The sequence below is a fragment of the Chanodichthys erythropterus genome, chromosome 19 (assembly GCF_024489055.1).
Source record: "Chanodichthys erythropterus isolate Z2021 chromosome 19, ASM2448905v1, whole genome shotgun sequence".
Lineage (NCBI taxonomy): Eukaryota > Metazoa > Chordata > Actinopteri > Cypriniformes > Xenocyprididae > Chanodichthys > Chanodichthys erythropterus.
Window position 1 is genome coordinate 2,832,539 of NC_090239.1, and position 20,507 is coordinate 2,853,045.

Sequence of the window (20,507 nt, forward strand, 5' to 3'; positions counted from 1 at the left end):
TCAAATACAGTGTGTACTCAAACTCAGCATGGAAATAAAAGCAGACCTACTCAACGCCAGCAGAAGATTGCTAGCACACTTCTGTGAGAAACAATCAGATACAAACTTGAAAGAGAAGAAGCGAGGAGACAAATATTTCATCAAACAGAGAAAACTGACCTGCTGTCAATCCTGGTACTACTGAGACCAGATTTGATTATAAGTGGAAATACTCGAAGATGCATTTTTTTTGTATGTCGTTTTTATAATGACAAGGACACTACAGTATGCATGGATTATTTTCATTCATTATGCATTTTTTAATGTTTATCATAGATCAAATTATGTATCAAATTCTCAGGAGGGAGTTGAATCGTGACCACTTATATGATAGTTTTACACCTGATTCACTAAGGCCACGTACACACTGCGGTTGTCAGTTCACCTTTTAGTGCTTAATCCTGTTCTGTACACACACTTCAGTAAAATACGGGAGTGACAAACGCATTCTACAACCAAATTAACTGTATTAAAAATACAGGTAGTGACAACTGCAATTACTGAAATTCTATGCAGCGTTCACTGCTAGTTGTTAATGACGTTTTTTAACATGCATCAGAGATGTCTCTATGCATATGTTCACACTGTGAGCCTTAGATCAGATTTTTTTTGTATAGCTGTATTGTGGCCAATATCAGATTTCCAATGTGAGCAGATCATGATTCTGAACTGATCTGCATGCGCAAAAGAACGATACAAACGCGGTTGCCAGGTTTTTACCACAAAATCCACTCAATTGCTTCTCAAAACTAGCCCAATTGCTTTTCGTGGAGTTAAATATCGCATTAGTGCGGTTGCAAAACAATCAGCGGCAACAGTGAAAAAGTAACACAATTGTGCGGGAAAATTGTGGACTTGGCAACACACACAACGTGCTGTCATACGGAAGTAAACACGGAGGGCCAGTGTTGCCAAGTCTGTGTTTTTCCCGTGGAATTGGGCTACTTTTACATTGTTGGCACGGGTTGTTTTTCAGGTCCGCGGGTTGAATCGACCCAAAATAACGTGATATTTAGCCCCTGGAAACGCAAATTTTACCCCCCGGGAATGTGACTGGACTAGTTTTGAGGAGCAATTGTGTGGGTTTTGTTGTGAAAACCAGGCAACCCTGTTTAGGGCATTAAAGTAAGCGATTACGCGAATATTTATAGTGTGATCTGCCATGGATGCAAGCAAAATTATGCACAGGCAATATGAAAAATAAAGATAATGAGGTGACAAAAGAGAGCAGAGTTTTGAAACTTTTATGATACGAGCCCTCGTTTTGCTTGTATTATAGAGGTCTTTCTTTGCTTGTATTATAGAGGTTCTTCTACTGACTACCTTTCGCAGCTGTCTTTATAACGTTGGGTATGTAAAATCTTTGAATAGACTCCCATGAGTGCAGAATAGTGACGAATGTTGATCTCGAGTGACGTTAAAAAAAAAAAAAAAAAAAAACGCATGAATTCAAATATAACTGTTGTTCACATTGCGGCCGCATTACAAAACATCAGATTTAGTACCACATATGGAAGTGGCACAAATTGGAATTGAAAGGATAAGATTACATGTGTATTGTACCGTTCACACTGTCATGGGGAAAACAGAAATGAGTCACATATGGGCCAAAAACGTAGACTATGTGCAGTGAAGAAATAACAGGGAGCCTTGACTCATTCGTGTTGCCAGATCTTGCTAGAAAAATCAGCAAACAAGTACAAGCCCATAATAAACCGAAATAAATCCAAATGCTTTGTGCTGAAAATATTATAATTATGCTGTCCACTTTCATAACTACATAAACCCAATCGCTTTATGAGCCGAGCTTAAACGACAAGCTCAACAACGCTTATAATGTTTGATCATGGCGCTCAAGCATAAACAGCGTTTAACATTTAGTTAAATTGCTGAAAATAAGGAGTGATTTGTCACTGTAATATCACTTTGGTCACAATAACGGATTCTAAATACGCGAGACGGCAGAATGTCGCTATGGTTTCCAAGCTGTCAATCATCGCAGTTTTGAGAGCGAGTCGTGTTCCGTACACACATGTAACGCTAATTTAGGGGATTCACTCCTGCATTTAAATGCGGTTTTCACTCCTGAAACTTACAGTATGTACATGGCCTATAAGAATCGGGAAACACTGTACTGTAAAACAGTATTTCAGCACATTTAGCACCTGGTTTGGAGGTGGTTTCACAGGTGCTGAAATACAGATGCAAAAGTGGTTTAGTGAATTCACCCCTCAGTGTTATTTTTTGCACTATGGGTTGTGCTCTTTATGAGATGGCTATGAATATCTTCAGTGAACTTACTCACTCTTCAGTCAGAATGGATGCTCGGTACGAGTTTTTAAAGCATTTGAGAAAAAGCAAACATGTACTACTGATCAGATGAAGCACTTAAACCTCCAAACGTGTTTACAGAATAGTTAGCAGCTGTTCAATTAATCAGCAGATGGGTTGGTCACTGGTTATCGGCTTTATGATTTATTTTTCAGAACTCAAATACATTTTGGGATCGTCAAGCTGTTACAGTTCAATGCTTTACAACAAGTGCAATTCAGCAAAACATTTTTCATAATCATGTACTGTCTGACAAACAACTTTCGTTTTCATCAAATACGTTACAGTTGAGAGAATGTACTTGTATTACATTTGCCAAAGACTTTTTGTTGATGTGTATTTTTTATTTACAGTCTGCTGTCGCATTGTACAAACAGTATTATAGTAAAACATCTTCAATATATGTACAAATCCTATGCAGAGCAAAGAAAAAACTGTTGTATGCATAAACTATAAAACTACTGACATGTTTGTTTTGTTCATTATTTATGTTATTTTGTGAAATAATAATTTTTAAAATAATTTTGTGTGAAATGTCATTTCTGTACTGTAAATACATTCTGATCAAATCTGGTCCGTCTCTCTGGTTTCATCAAGCATCTCATCTTTAAAATAACTTACAGTGTGAAACACACATGGGATGATTACAAATAGGAAGATTCTGATGTCTAACATCAACATTATTTACTTCATGACCTTACCAAACGTTTCTGCCACCATGGAATAGAGAGCGCAGACAAACACTGACTACAATTACTGACAGCCAGAAACCACTTTAAAAATATCCCAGACTTCACAGAGAAACAAATGCCATCTGGCTGATTTAGCTCTTCTTGTAAAGTTTATTTATAAAATTAGTTTCTAGTTATTATCTCGTTTAGTATTTGAACTACTATAGCACAATCAATAACAATGTGTAATGCAAAAGGGAATATTGAAGGAATTTTACAAGATTTACCTTAGACAAAATATTCATGCCTTAAAATAGCTTGAATGTAACTACACCCTTGCCTCGTTTTTTATACATAAATCAATGAATATGCAAATTAGCCCCGCCTCCACTCGCTCACACAGCTCAGAGATCCACTCGGTCAACTTACTGAGGTAAACGCTGCACAATGGTATCGCTCTTTACAAAATCTGACACATAACGGTAATTAATATGATTAGCCTTTTGCTTGACTATGGTATCAAACAACTAATAATGTGTTGCTAATGTTACACAAACCATGTTCACATTCACAAGTCAAGAAAGCTGCATTCTAACAATATCCTTACGAGAAAGGCATATAGTTCATCATAACATCATAATATATATCACATACCCGCAATATTGCTAAATCTACCAGATTTTTCATATCAACAGAAAAATATAGTGGGATAACTTGGATTCTCTTGAGACTCCCCTGCTAGTTCACTGTTAATGATATGCTAAAGCCCACCCACACGTTGACATGATTGGTTACAAGGTACTTTGTGACGTCAGATTTTTTTTTTCATTGCAGTTTAGTCATTACAGTGCAAGTTAAGGCAAGTAATGTAATCAGATTACTAAGCAATTTACAACAAAATATCTACAGTTACAGTTGAGTTACTTTTGCAAATAACACAAGGTACTTTGTTTTCCTATTTATTGACTGACAGCTCTCCTGTCCTCATGTTGAGAGAAATCGGGAGTACGCTGTGTGAACATGATTGTTGCTGTAGATTGTTGTGTAGTGTTGTTGTTGTTGTTATGAGCAGGCATTTACTCATCTCACTTGCACAAAAACAGATTCAGTATTCCTCAAAATGAATAAAAACAGTCAAATGCAAACTCAGAATATTACGAAAACCTGCAATAATTAAATAACACAAATATACTTTGTGTATTTAATCTCACTTTATGAACCAATGTCTTTGCTGCTGAACCTCGATGAACTTCCAATGCAACCATAAGCAAAAATGAATTTAGATGAATGAATTTAGATTCATTTAGTTTCTTCTCTTGCATCCTATTCTTCTGTGAAAGGTTTGAGCTGCGCCCTCTACTGTACAGGTGTGAATCTGCGTTTCCTTCAGCCTGAGGCTTTGTTTCACTTTTGGCGTGAAAGGGCCTTTACATTTGCCAAAAATCAATCTTTTATTTATTTGTTGTTAAAAAACACACAAGCATGGTGCATTACTTTCCATAAAAAGTAAACACAAATAGTTACTTTTTCTGGGAGTAAAGCAATACTGCAACTTTTAAAAGCAACTTTCCCCCAACAATGTTGACAACTATGAGAATGTGCAATTACAGAACAGGCCGTGTGTTAGTCTGTTAATAAAATTTACCATTAATTCACTTTCAGAAGCATTTCTGAGGCTCTCCTGAGAACGATCCCCTCGAGGCTTTATAAACACCTCAGTGCTTAATGGACTGAATTCTATTTTGTTTATTCACAAAAAAAGTAATTAGGAAATTTAAAGATGAACTTCTTTAAGAGCGCGAGAGATCACAATGTGGCTGGGAAGAGCTCCAGAGAATGTTTTCTTTATGATTTGGATCACCGAGCATATAAAATGTATAACCTTCTCCAGGCCCTGAAAAGCAGAAGTATGATTTCGGGGATGAATTCAATTAGCGGAGACCTCACAAAAAGATGCATTGAGGCAGTTCTGCAGGAATTCTCACACATGCAGGATGCAATGAATTTTCATTGGAAATAAGTTCATCCCATTTCTTAATCCTGCAGGCTTATGGAGAATTGTTTTGCGCTTCATTATTGATTATGAATAAAGGAGAAAAGAGCAGAATGACTGAGGTAAGTTCATTCCACTTGAACAAAATCACTAGCCCTAGGAGAGATATTTTTATTTGTCAACAAAATATGACCGTTAAACTACTTTATCTTTTGTGAGGCTCCTCTTAGAAAAGATGAAGCCTTTTGTTGGCTTTTTACAATTTGGAAGTTTTTCTTATACTATTTAATTATTAATACACTATATACCTAGAGTTGTTTACCATAATCAGTTTCAGTCAAAATACCATTCAACAATTATTATTCAAATGTTTTTTTTTTTTTTAATTATTATTTTAAATTAAGGGTAAGAAGTGCCCATATTACCATGGTAAATCTGTGTAAGGGTTTAGCTGACAAGATAGTTGCAAGTTTACTTTGTAGTTTCATCTCTTGCGCTCCCTTGTGTAGCATCTCACATGACCATTCTGTCAGCCTCTAACTGTCGTATATGTTTGTCTTTCAGGCCTTGTTAGGAGAAGAAAAAATCCACTGTTGACTCCTTCCCTCCCTGAGCGGAGAATTCCCTGTGGTAAAATTATTCCATTTAGATGGAAACTTTTTGTCACTCCTGTCTAAATTGGCATTTCTGGCTCTTTCACTGAAACCAGTAAACTGTGAACCTGGATGCAGCTGTCAATCAAACGGAGCGTTACTTCAGCATGCCAGATGACGGCGATACGGAGAGAGGTGCGAGCTGATTGGCTCTCATCAGAACGGAAAAAAAAAAGCACCTGCCACTGTCAGAGCTTTTCAAATGCAGCACACACACATATGCACACAAATATCATATAGACTGTTTGACAGCTGCATTGTGATTATCTATAGTCTATCCATCTTGTTTTGCAATGCGGAAGTAAGATATTTTATCTGAATGTGTGAGACTTCCAATTCATTTGCCACTTTTTTTTTTGTCCAAAGGCCTTAATAATAATAAAAAACAAAGATATGATATCCAACTAGATCTCTTTTATTGAATCCAAAACATACATATACATATAAAGGTATTTTAAATTTTTGAAGTGTCGAAAGATCATTCAGTTTAACCGTCCAAAGGCCAATACAGCCATTTCATTTGTGATTAAAATATCTTAAAATGTAATAAATGTATATATTTTTTATTCTGGCATGATTTTATAACATCATATATAGTGCAAAATGGTATTAAAATTGTGTAGAAGTCATTATGAGAAAGAATGTCTGGAAAAATGAATTTCATTAATGTCATTCGGAGTAAGTAACCAATATTAAGGGACCATTTTGGATCAAGTCATGTGGTCAATATCATGTGACAGGATGTGACATCATTCAGACACCTGCAAAGGAACACATGGTTTTGAAGCAAATTAACTAACTCTCTTTTAACAAAAAAAAAAAAATCATGTTTTCACTTGAAACATCAGGTCATTCGGTACAAGTGCTATAAAACATGGAGAATGCTGTAATATTTTAAAAACTTGTACTAAATATAAATGGTTTGATTGTCGTTTTGCTAGCTAGCTAGATATCAGCCTGTTAGCATTGTTTGAAAATATCATCATTCGGTATAATCACAAGTGTCATTCAGTAAAACCGAAATTTTGGTTAAACTGAACCACTTTTTTTGGTGACAAATTTTGTCCATCTTGTAAAAAAATGACAAAAGCTGTGTTAACTGATTATAAAAACCACATAATCTCATTGTTAACACTTAATAAAACTCTCCATTAGGGTTTTTTTGCACTTAAAAAAAAAAAAAAACTTATTTGTCAATGACCCACATACATACATAAACATAATTTACTAGCAATTTCTGTGAAATCTGTTTGTACACCATTTTTCCCCAGCGCACATACATACATACCATAAATTGTACTAAAAAGACAGAATGAAAAAAATGTACCCTTTAAAAAAAAAAAAAAATTGTTCTAATCAATCTAGAGAGGGTCAAGTTAATTAAAGAATTTAATCTTGATTATTTTTTCTTATATAATTATATTATATAAGATCTTATATTATTTTTACTTTCTACTTATCTTACAAAGGTGTAAATTATAATAAATGTCTGAACATCTCTTCATATTTTTTTCTTAATGACAGTCTAACAAAGGTGTCATTTTGATGAATTAACAAGCCATGCATGATTCAAACAATGTCATTTTAGCAGCATTAGTTTCCCATCAGGTCATAAATGTGTCTCAGTTTCACAACCCAGTGCACACCGACCGCCAGTTAACAACGTCTATCCACAGCTTGTTTAAAATAAACCACCGTTACGGCATAATTACAGATTTCGTTATCAGTTCGTCCTCTCAGTGAATCTCATAAGCTCATTTTCACTGTGAAACGGAAACAAAGAAAATCATGTTTCATGTGTTCCTATCAGGAATAACCCAACAGCAGAGCTGTCACTTTAATACTGAGAATCTAATTGGATTTGGCAATAAATAATGGGCCTCTTAAGGAACCATCATGCCCAGTCGTGGCCCCGCATGGTGCTGGGCGTTAGCAGGGTGTCCCAGGTGCCTGATGGCTGAACAACAATTATGGATGATTTTTGACTGAGGAGATGCAAGGTCTTCCAGGAGGATGGAGATAATGAGCGAACATTCAATGAAGCAATGCATAATCAGAAAAAAAGCCGCTTTGCTGTCGACTGCATCCTATAGCTAAAATGAATCCTCAAGTAACTTTGAACACTCAACATAGACGGCAATATCAAGATGCTTTAAAATGTGTTTTGCTTGCGGTGCCTATTTAAGCAGCAAGTATTTCCAAATGGAGCAAATCATCACAGGTGAAAGTTGTTCACAGTCAATACAGCAAAAGAGAAGGAGAGAGAATTAAATGACTCCAGCACTGCCAACGTGCTGCCCAGTCCATCCAGTGCCAAACGTTTCTCCCTCACCACTCAATAATTAGCCCTAATGGCTATTGTGTGATACATGATGCAATTAAAAGCTAATGTTATGCACGTATGTGATTACCGCAGGCAGAATGACAGGCAGTCAGGGGTCCTGAATGTCAACACGCGTGCTGCATTAATCGTCCAGTCACGTGATCTCTCCAGAGAACTCTCACAGTTATCGCTTCGGTCACAGTGAAAACTTCGGTTTGTAGTCTTATTACTGAGATTTAAGAAATTGTTCACCATCCATATCCATCTCTTATATGAAATACAAACATTTAATGCATTAAAAAGTACTGTAAAAAAAAAAAAAAAAAAAGTCACCTTAAAAAAAACTGTAAAAGAAAGAAACACTGAAAGTTGAAACAGAAATGCAAATCCTGTTATCATTTACTCATTTTCTTTTGTGAAATACAAACATTTTACTAAAAGGGGTCCTTGATTATGATTTCACTTGTTTTACTTTAGTTAAAAAAAACTGTTGCGGTTTGATCATAAACAACATCTGCAAAGTTACGAGGCTCAAAGTTCAATGCAAAGGAGATATTTTTTTTTTAAGAAATCACTTTTTAAGGACTACAACAAATGGCTGGTAGGGACTACAACGAGCTTGGTGACATCACAACCCTAAAATGTACATAAACCCCGCCCTCGAGAACACACAACAAAGGGGGCGGGGCCATGTCGGGCTGCTTTAGAGAAAAGGAAGAGTTGTTGTAGTAGAGTGTTGTTGACATGCCGTCATTTTACGCCGGACACAAAAGATGAACATGACGGCACATGCTAGTGGATGAGTTGAATCAACTCCACAGCAACTACATCAATTTATCCACTAACCATTCAGAAACGTCTAAAAGTTGAGTCTCTCCATCAGTGTCGACTCCGGTTTGATCAACGTAAGGCTGAACACCATAACTGACAATCCTCATTTTGGCTGTGTGAGATTCTCCAGCTTTGTTGTTGTTGAGCTGTTAAAGCTCCGCCCTCTTCTGGGGCCGGCAGCAGCAGCTCATTTGCATTTAAAGGGACACACACAAAAACAGCGTGTTTTTGCTCACACCCAAATAGGGGCAAATTTGACAAGCTATAATAAATGATCTGTGGGGGATTTTAAGCTGAAACTTCACAGACACATTCTGGAGACACCAGAGACTTACATTACATAATGTAAAATGGGCATTATAGGCCCCCTTTAAATAAAAGTTTCATAAAATGTATCCAAACGACTATATTACAAGTCTGCAGCTCTCAAATCTCATTCTTCATCCTGCATATTCATTTTGGCATGTGTTTGGTGTAAATGATGTTCAACATGTAACAATGCGTACGGAAGGGGAAAAATAAGATCTTTTTTTACTATTTTTTGCCCTTTTCTGATGCTCAACAGTGTCCATCCTCATTCATTTTGACGAATGAAAAACAGCAGTGTGAACATCCTACCTTTGTTTTCCATGGAGGAAGATATCATACAGGTTTAGAGCAACAAGAAGGTGAGCAAAAGGATTTTAATTTCACTTTTGGCTGAATTATCCCTTTAATAGGGAGAGAAAGAGCAGAATGATCAACCTCCATCCTCCCACTCTTTCCTCCTGTATATCTTTCCTCTCCTCCCCCTCTCTCTGTCAGAGTAAACTCATGATGAATTACCCTGTCAACTGAATTCATTCAGGGACCAATTAATCCAGCAGAAATAAACTAGAGCCATCAGACACAGAAAAACCCAGAGCAGAGAGAGAGAGAGAGAGAGAGAGAGCGAAAACCAGGAGCTGTGGTCTTTAAGAAAGAAAAAGAGGAGAGAAGGAACAGAGAACAAAACTAGCAAGTGTTGCTCTTTCAGAAGAAAATTGCAAAAAAAGCCAGTGGTCTCTAGGGACAGCAATGGAAGTTAGCCTGACAGGAGTTGGTCATTTAATGCTTTAGTGCACCGGAGACAGGTCCTGTCATAGCGGACAGTATCGCGGGAGTCCCCTAGCACTGCCTTTATTAATTATAGCGAACAGAGCGGGGGCGTCCCGCAGCCAAACACAGATTCTGTCACTTTCATCCCCATCCTACTCACTTTGAGAAGGGAAATTTCCTCATGTGCTTTGGAAAAAAATGTTTCACACTCAACATGAACTCAAAGAGGGTCACTATCAGGGTGTGATAACCAGGACCATGTTGCATGAGCTTCCATCCTCCATATGGCTGATGCCAGCGAGAAGGAAACTCAATAGGGTTGTTGTCCAACAGGGCTGCCTGAAGTAAGTTCTCCTCTATTGTGTTGAGGCTGATCAGGGAGTGAATATTTCATGGCTCCTTTTTCTGTTCCTGCAGATTACGGGGCGATCGGACAGCTGGAAGGCAGCTGAGTGTGACAGGTGTCCTTTACCTGGAGCAGGTGGGTGGAGACGCTGCACCTGATTACAGACGCCTCCACCTCTTTATGGGTTCTGTCACTGAGATGAAGAACATTTTACCGGTTCATTTTACATCTTAGTGTAAGGGATATTCTAACTTAATGTTTAATATTACACTGTAAATCCTAACGCTCAAAATACTTAATTAGTTTGAGTAGGACTAACTTAAATTAAACAAATAACTTCAGTTATGAGTATTTTGAACTTTCTTTTGAGTTCACAGCACTGACATATTTAAAGTAAACTGAACTGTTTCATTGTTTTGAGTTGTATGAACTCATTTCTTTTTTTTCCTCAATGTTTATTTTTATTTTAACAAGTGATACTGAAAAACAAAAACATTATACAGAACAGATAAGAACACCCCCATCCCACCCAACCCTTTGTCATCAACATGAACATGATGAACCAGGAACCCCCCAAAACTGAGTCTACACATTATGTGCTTATCCGGGTAGCTCTTAAAGCAAACTAAGCTAAGCAGAGCTAGAGCTCCTACCCAAATTGTCCTGACCGAGATAACAACATTAATGACAACAGTCATCGCAAAACAAAATCACGAATTTAACTGCATCACAACAGGTAAATCATAAACTTCCCACCAGTTTTATATAACAGAGGGAGAAAAAAAAAAAAAAAAAGAAAAGAAAAAAATCTGTTATATTCCGGTGTCATCCCCAGCGACGATATACTTCTTGACGTGGGCCATGGCTTTATCCGGATCCAGGAATTCTCTATCCGCGCCGTTGTGAGTGATCCGTAGCCGAGCAGGAAACAGCAGGCCGTATCGAACACCTCGTTGCTCTCGTAATAGATTCCTGACGTCCGTGAATGCGGCCCGTGCTTTGGCGACACTAGCAGTGTAATCTGGGAATATTGAGATGGAATTTCCGTTCAGCTGGAGCGGAGCCTGATTGCGTGCTCGACGCAGGACCTCGACGCAATCCTGATAGTAATGTAACTTTGCTACTATCACCCGTGGTTTCCCTCCGGGGATCAACGGTCTCAGACCACGATGCGACCGGTCCACCAGAACTTCTTTATCCAGTTTCAGCACCTCAGATAGTAATTTAGAGACCGACTTCGTGGAAGCCGATTCCGGTCCCTCAGCGACCCCCACGATTCGAATATTGCACCTCCGCATCCTCCCCTCCATGTCTTCGGATTTGTCTCGCAGCTCCTTCAATTCCGATTTTAAAGTACCCACCACGGCTTGTAGTTCGTTCACTTCATCCGTCCACGTTGACATACTGCCTTCCATATCTTTAATGGTAGTTTTCATTTGTTCAATGTCAGTGCGCATTAGCGTCGCATTGTTAGCAATTTCCGTTCTGACAGCTTGTAGCTCGCTCTTTAGAAAGTTGAAATCGTCAGCGAGGGAGTTCTTAAGTTCAGTTCTTATCACTACGGAAATATCTGCTTTTAAAGATGTCAGGATCTGTAGCTTCAATTCTTCCATATCGGTCATGTCTGGCGGATTCGGTGTGTGGTCACGGTCAGAAGCTGAACTCTGTGTCGAGGGAGTGTCGGGCCTAGAATCGCAGGATCCTTTGTATTTATATTTCCGGAGCTTAGAGGCCATCACTCTTTCCGAGGTTCGATCATTGCCCACTGCGTGTTCAGGAATATACTATAAATCGCGCTGGGGATAATTGAAGAAGATATGTTGTTTTAAATGCAAACTTAGATAAAAATTAGGCAGGAGCTCAGCTAAACACGTTCTATTCCATCGCCTGCTCGCTAGCGCCCCCCGTATGAACTCATTTCTTTTAATTTAGACGAACTTAAGTTTAACTGAAACCGGGCTAAGATTTCTATTTCTCAGCATGCTTTGCTTTGCACTCGAAAGGAAGAGTAAAAGCTAAAATTAAGTGTTTTATAATGTATAATGTATTGTGCAAGATTAATGGTGTTATATCTAGCAGAATATTTACGTTGAGATAACCTGATAATTTTAAGTTAAATGTATAAGTTAGTGTACTCAAATATTTCAAGTTAAGAATAATAAAAAATGTATTAGTACAAAAAACAAATCTTACTTAAACTTTGAGTTTCTTAACTTAAAAAAATTCTCATTAATCTTTTTTGAGTTCTGACAACTTATCAGGGTTTACAGTAAAGTAAATAACTCATTTGATTTGTAAAAACTCAAAATAAAAATTTGTTAATTGCTATCAAAATGTATGAGTTTGCTAACTCAGTACTTCATGTTTGGAGAAATTAACATGCATGAGTACTGAAAACTCAAAACTTGATAGTTCTGCTTACTTAAAATTGGGAACATCATAACTTTTTTTTTTTTTACCTGAACTTTTTTGAGTTAGCCCAACTTGTTTAGGTTTACAGTGTAGGTTTAACAAACATTTATCATAGAAATGAAACCGGGAAAGCTAGCTAGCTCTGTGTGCATTTCGTGACCATCTTTGTCACGAAATGCACACAGACAAGATGGTAAGATCCAAGCGCAGCTTTAATCCAAAACGTGATCCAGACACAGGCAAGGGTCAAACTCCACAGAAACAGTCCACAAAAGCAGAAAACCAGAGACACAAAGTGCATGTAACACAATACAATGAACCACAAACAAAGGCAACAACTGAGTATAAATAGACATAACACTAATGACAAACTCAAAACAGCTGGTGCAATGAAGGATAATGAATCCGGGAAGTGGGTTATGGGAAATGAAGTTCCGAAAGGTGACAAAAGTGCCCTCTAGTGGTTAACTGGGGCACTCCAACTGGTGGTCATAATCTATCACACCATTTTGAAAGTACAACTCTAAATCTTAAAGTCAACATTAAATAAATGTCATAACAGACCCCATTTATAAAGTGCAACGCCCAATATGGCGGAATAAGCTCCGCCTTCTAAATAAAAGAGCCAATTGCTAATCGGTAAAGTCATCGCATCACTGCAGCGTTCCGAAACGTGCGCTTATGACCGCACATGCACATTAGCTGGTCCAGCCTGAAAAAAAAGCTTTTTTAATGTTATTTTAGCATATAAGAAACTAAATTTGTGAGACAGTTGTTGTCAGATTTCAAATCTAACATTTAATCGTAAGCTTGGTGAACAGCTTTGGAGAATTTGACATTTCCCCATTCAAATGGATAAGAGCTGTACTTGCATGACTGAAACACCTGCCCAAGAGGCGTTTCAAAGATGGCCGCCGAATGAAATGACTTGCCTTAAAGGGACTTTGGTATTATATACTCTTAAGTTACTACTATGAACTTTTACAGGTAAATAAAGTACAAAGATGTCCCTTTAAGGATACTGCCCGAGAAAAAAGCAGTTGTATTCCTAAAAGTACAATTGTTGCACTTTTATTTATTTATTTATTTATTTTCTGAGAGCGTACTTAAATAATGTATTATCATTCTCAAATCTGGCATCTAACAACCACTTTTCACAATCCAATTAATTCCTAATGGATACAATTAAGTCATATCCAGGTTCTTCACTTAGAAATGCACCCCCAAACTAAATATTGGGGTCACAAAGATTTTTTTAAATACATTAATACTTTTATTCACCAAGGATGCATGAAATTGATCAAAAGTGACAGTTTCTAAACATTTATAACATCAAAAAAGGTTTCTATTTCAAATAAACACTGTTTTTTAAAACTTTCTGTTCATCAAAGAATCCTGGGGGAAAAAAACGTATCACGGTTTCCACAAAAATATGAAGCAGCACAACAGTTTTCAACATCAATAATAATCAGAAATGTTTCTTGAGCAGCAAATCAGCATATTAGAATGATTTCTGAAGGGTCATGTGACACTGAAGACTGGAGTAACGATGCTGAAAATTCATCACAGAAATAAATTACATTTTAAGCTGTTTTGTGATAGGCCTATGAATGTCTCCTTGAAATCAAACCCTTGATGTTGCTAACTTCATTCTTAACTACAGAAATCTCTAGATCTCTAATGTTGCTGAAAGCTAATATTCATTTCAATACTTTAACTGTTACACCAGCTGATCAAAAGGCAAAAAATACTACTTGTAGAGCCTCTGAACAGGAGAAGACAATGTGCGCCCATAGGCTGCTCTGCTGCTGAATATAATTAATTAAACAAGTCTAATTAGGAATGTGAGAGCAGGTGCAGACTGTGGGTTGACAGCACAGCGACTGCCAATGGAAAAAACCTCAGCGTATAAAAGGTACAGCGTGACAAAACAACTTTCTGTAGTTTGTCATGTGAAACCTCAGAGGAATACAGCATGACAGAGAGAAAAGACCTCGGCAACATGCGGGTCAGCTGTAGATGGTTTCGAAGCACGTTAAATACACGTCTGCGCTAGCGAGGTGCTCCTCAAATCATTACACACATATGCTCAACATCGCGATGGCTGGTAGAGCTCGACTGATCATAACATGATGCAACATTTTCTCAAGAGGTTTGCGTTCCATCATCCAGCCAGGTGCTACAGACTGTCATTGTTATTCTTTGTATAATGACTTAAGTTTCTGGTGTACATGAAGCATAATGAAAAAACGAGGAAGTTAAAAATGTTAAGTTAAAATGCTTTTGTAAAGTTTTATGTTTTGGTCAAATTTTTAAACCATTTTCAACTATGGTTGTCATTCATGAAATTCAAAGAAAATTTACACTAGAGTTACTACACATTCAATGCAATGCAACACTTTACATAAAGTCCCATTAATAGTTAAATGAAATTGATTAACTAACATTAACTAACAATGAGAAATACATTTGTTAAGGTATTTATTAATCTTTGTTAACATTAGTTAATGGGTCAATGATGTGACGGGTCAAAGATAAGACATCCGAAGTATGCAAGGTAGTACAACTAGATCTCTTTTACTGAATCCAAAAGGTTTTAATTATATTTTCCTACATATAATATTAAGGTATTTTAAAGATTTTGAAGTGTCAAAAGGTCATTCGGTTTAACCATCCAAAGGCCAATACAGCCATTTCATTTGTGATTAAAATATCTTAAAATGTATTAAATGTATATTTTTTTTATTCTGTCATGATTTTATAACATCATATATCTACATAGTGCAAAATGGTATTAAAATTATGTAAAAGTCATTGCTTTGTTATGAGAAAAATGTCAGAAAAAATTCATTTCATTGATGTGTATGGATATGATTTGGAGTAACCAATATAAAGGGAACATTTTGGATCAAGTCATGTGGTCAATATCATGTGACATCATTCAGACACCTGCAAAGGATCACATGGTCAAACATCAGGTAAAAAATGTTGTAATATTTTAAAAAATTTTACTAAATATAAATTTTTGATTGTCCTTTTGCTAGCTACACTCTAAAAAATGCTGGGTTGTTTCAACCAAAATTTGGGTCAAATATGGACAAACCCAACCGTTGGGTTAAAAAATGCATTTAAAAATTTAACCCAATGGTTGGGTTTGTCCATTTTTGACCCAAACTTGGGTTGAAACAACCCAGCATTTTTTAGAGTGTAGCTAGATATCAGCCAGTTAGCATTTTTTGAAAATATCTTCATTTGGTATAACCACAAGTGTATTTATTGTTTCAATATTAATTGTTTATAGAAACTACATACACTCTAAAAAATGCTGGGTTAAAAACAACCCAAGTTGGGTTGAAAATGGACAAACCCAGCGATTGGGTTGTTTTAACCCAGCAATTGTGTTGTTTTAACCCAGCGATTGGGTTAAATGTTTGCCCAACCTGCTGGGTAGTTTTTTTTAAACCAAATATTGTTTAAAAATTGCTATATGGCTAGCTTAAAATGAACCCAAAATAGTTGGGAAATTAAAAACCAGATGCAATTAGAGGCAACAATAATAGACAAAAGGTGAATGTTTATTAATAAGCTTTAATATTTTATTAATATAAATTTAATAGTTTAATAGTTTATTAATATAAATGTATTAATAAGCAATTTAATAAATGTTTATTGTTTAATAATTATTCATTGAACATTAATAAATGTTCATTTCCAACATAATTTGGGTTAATTTTAATCAAGCGATAAAGTAATTTTTAAACAATAGTTGAGTTAAATAAAACTACCCAGCAGGTTGGGCAAACATTTAACCGTACCACTGGGTTAAAACAACCCAATCGCTGGGTTTGTCCATTTTCAACCCAACTTGGGTTGTTTTTAACCCAGCATTTTTTGTGTAATCTCATTGTTAACACTTAATAAAACTTAAAAATGTATTATATTTCCATTATATATATATATATATATATATATATATATATATATATATATATATATATATATATATATATATATATATATATATATATATATATATATATATATATATTTTTTTTTTTTTTTTTTTTTTTAACACTTTTAAAAACCTTATTCATCAATGACCTAATAAAAACACAACTGTTCATCATTAGTTCATGGTCCATTAAATAATATTAACAGATGCAACTTTTGATGTTAAGTAATAGTAAATGTTGAAATTAACATTAACAAAGATTAGAAAATAATTTAGAAGTATTTTTAGTGTTCGTGTTAACTAATCTTATTATAAAGTTACCAAAATGTGATTTAAAAAAAAAAAAATGCATATCTGCTTTTGTACATCAAGAAAGAGGTACAATGATAAAACAAAGGATCATGGAAATGATATAATGTAAGATAGGGGTTTTATCTTTTCGACAGTGGAGAATGTAAATTAACCTTTTTATGTCATAAAATATATTTTTTTCTGATATTACTGACACAGTCATGAGGTTTTACAGGGGTCTTCCCTCTGATCTCACATTCTGTTTTATAGACTTCTTATCAACAAATGACAACAAAAATGACAAATCGACAACAAAAATACTTCCTACATGTTCCCTCACATCAGTAAAAAAAAAACCTCAAATCATCAACTCTCATTGTAAATGACCCTGTTACTGAAAGTACTCGGTGTAAATACTTAAAAATGACCCTAATTTATTGGAAAAAAAGTGTAATATTACCAAATATACACAAGTTGATGTTTCATGTTGACTGTAAGAAGTTTGGTTCTCTGCAGTCTTTCAGCTGAAAAGGGAGAGCAGTAAAAAAGGAGAGCTGGTGACAGAGAGTATTTTGTGTGTTAAGAGACAGTCCAGTTTGTTTAAGTGCACCTAAAAGAGAGGCCACGCTCCATTTTATCACAATTTGCTCCCTAACAGAGTACAAATGTGGCATGTGATGACAATAATGAGGCCTGATATCTGAGAATGAGTGTGCTTTGAGCAGAATAGCTAAACAGAGAGAGAGTTTTCTGCAGAGGCCATAGACTTTCTTTTTAGACACTCATAAAAATAAAGGTTCCAAAAGGGTGTTTTCACAGCAGAAGAACCTTTTGTGGTTCCAAAAAGAACCTTTCAATGAACAGTTCTTAAAATAACCATTTTTTTCTTTGCTTGAAGAACATTTAAATAAAGAACCCTTTATGGAATGGAGGGTTCCATTGGTGTTCCAACGGTTCTTCATGGAAGCAGAAATGCAATTACCTTTCTTTTTAAGATATTTTTAAGGAACACAAACTTCTTGCTTACAAAAGAAATATATAGGCTATTTGATTTGGAAAACACACACACACACACACACACACACACAAAAGTTAATATTAAAGGGGACCTATAATGCCCCTTTTCGCAAGATGTAATGTAAGTCTCTGGTGTCTCCAGAATGTGTCTGTGTAGTTTCAGTTCAAAATCCCCCACAGATCATTTATTATAGCTTGTCAAATTTGCCTCTATTTGGGTATGAGCAAAAATAAGCCTTTTTGTGTGTGTCCCTTTAAATGCAAATAAGCTGCTGCTCCCGGCCCCCTTTCCAGAAGAGGGCAGAGCTTCAACAGCTCACGCTTTGGTTGCCAAAGCTGGAGAAAACTTGCACATCTAGGGAGCAGAATGTCATTAGACTTAGCCAGCCACCTATAGCAACTACACAGCAACGCCCTGACAACCACCCAGAACAGCCTAGCAACCACTTAGCAACTCTTTGGCAGCTATCATAACAATAGTGACTGTGATAGTGACTTTTGCACAGGCAAGCACCAGAAAAAAAGACCTTAAAGTATAAAGTCAACCACAAGCAATTAGACTAGTCACACTGATAAACTGCTCGATATTTTTTGAGTGTGCGAGTCAGTTGTGGCTAGCACTCACATTGATGTTTTTTTCTTTCCTTTTAATTATCAAGGGATGTTTCACACCGTGAATCATCATTAGCCTGTCTGAAGGGCCACAGTCAGAGGCTTTTGCTGAGGTAAACGGCACAATTAGCAGCGCGGGGAACGAGAGGAGTATTCAATTTGACATCCATCTGTCTTGATCCATCTCTTTTGATCATGTGAAATGCTGAACTAGAGGCTTTAACATTCAATTACGATCATCAGGTTAATCCTGAGTAAAGTGTCAATGTTTTAATCATGAATTAGCAAACTCTGGTGAAAACAGCTGGCATCAGGTGGTGGCAGGGCTTTTTCCCCCGAACATCTGATTGAATGATTTGTCCTCATTGAAGAGCATAACTAGTTATAGATTTATTTACTTATTTATTGAATGCCATATCAGCAGTAAAGGCTAATTATATTATATATATATATATATACACGTGAACGCAGACGTATCACGATGCACAATGATGAAATTTACATCCTAGTGGCAAACAGAAAACCAAAGCATTCTTTCTGCTTAAGCTTTACTCTTATTCTGTATGATTTGTGTGTGTTTGACGTCCACAGGTGCAGCAGAGTCATAAACACAGCTGGTGTGATTCAGTCTTTAAACTGACCCACTCCTCACACAGCCTTTCTAACCTCCTGAACCGTGCAATGCAACCCCTGAACCCTCCAACACAGCGGCCAGACCATCATTAGCCTGTGGGGACGATATCAATGTGCTCTAACGCTTTACAACTCAGACCTGATCCACCACCTAATTAAAATGCCAGTTATTGTTATAGTTCCATTTTCTGCTCTTGTTAATCTTGAATAGGCCGTATTAAGCCAAAGAATTACAATATACAATACAAAGAACATTTACATGCTGCATTACAGGAGCAGAAGAGCTGAAACTGAGACGCACGGCAGCTTCACAAGAAAAAGATTTCTGGAGTGAATTTTACTGAAAAAAACGATCAGAGTTTGGTGGATTTTGTCAAGTCTTTTCTATCTTTAGGTATTATGACATGTTTGAATTATACATGGAATTTAATTAGAAATAATATATTAAAAAGCACAGCTTCAACCGCAATATGCAGAGATGAAGCTATTCGACAGCATTGTGTGAAGAATAGAAAGAAATTTAGCACATTAACTTTTGTGCAGAGGGACAATAATGTCAATGCAAAAAATAAAAATAAATTTAAAAAAGTTGAATGCGCATATATATATATATATATATATATATATATATATATATATATATATATATATATATATATATATATATATATATATATATATATATATATATATACTGCCCCAGAGACAAGCACCATAACTTTTTTTTCTGACAGTGACTTGTTTAGAGTATTAAGAAGATAGAAATAAGTGAAAATATACATGTCGGCACAGTTTTGTTATTGTTAACTAAAACTAATAATTTAATATTTAAAGGTATTATGTTTTAATTAAGCCTGTAACCATCTCGATCATAGATGGAAAAGACATTTACAGCAAATACAGGCAACTTACCATAGTAAATATAACCTTTTTAACAGTTAGAAGTTGAGCCAAAAACCTAGGACTAGTTCACCAAAGTTGGTTTTTGAAATAATCACCAATATTTAATGAACTATTCAGTAGACAGAGGTAATACTAGAGGCAAAGTTGCTCAGAATAAGGAGTTCTACCATGTGGTATAAATTTAATGGGTGTGCACGAAGAAAAAAACAAAAACAAAAACAAAAAAACAATCGCACGATAAATGTGAAGGCTTCTCCGGTGGCTGATTTCTTTCGAATGTCTCACAGGCCTCTAGGGCCGTGAGTCAAACAGGCCCAGTAAGCTTCAATCAAATCGGCCTCCGTTAACCTTGTCTGATAGCTGCTCAAAACTCATTGGTCGATGGCGGACATGTTTTTTGAGATGCATCAATGTCCTCATAGA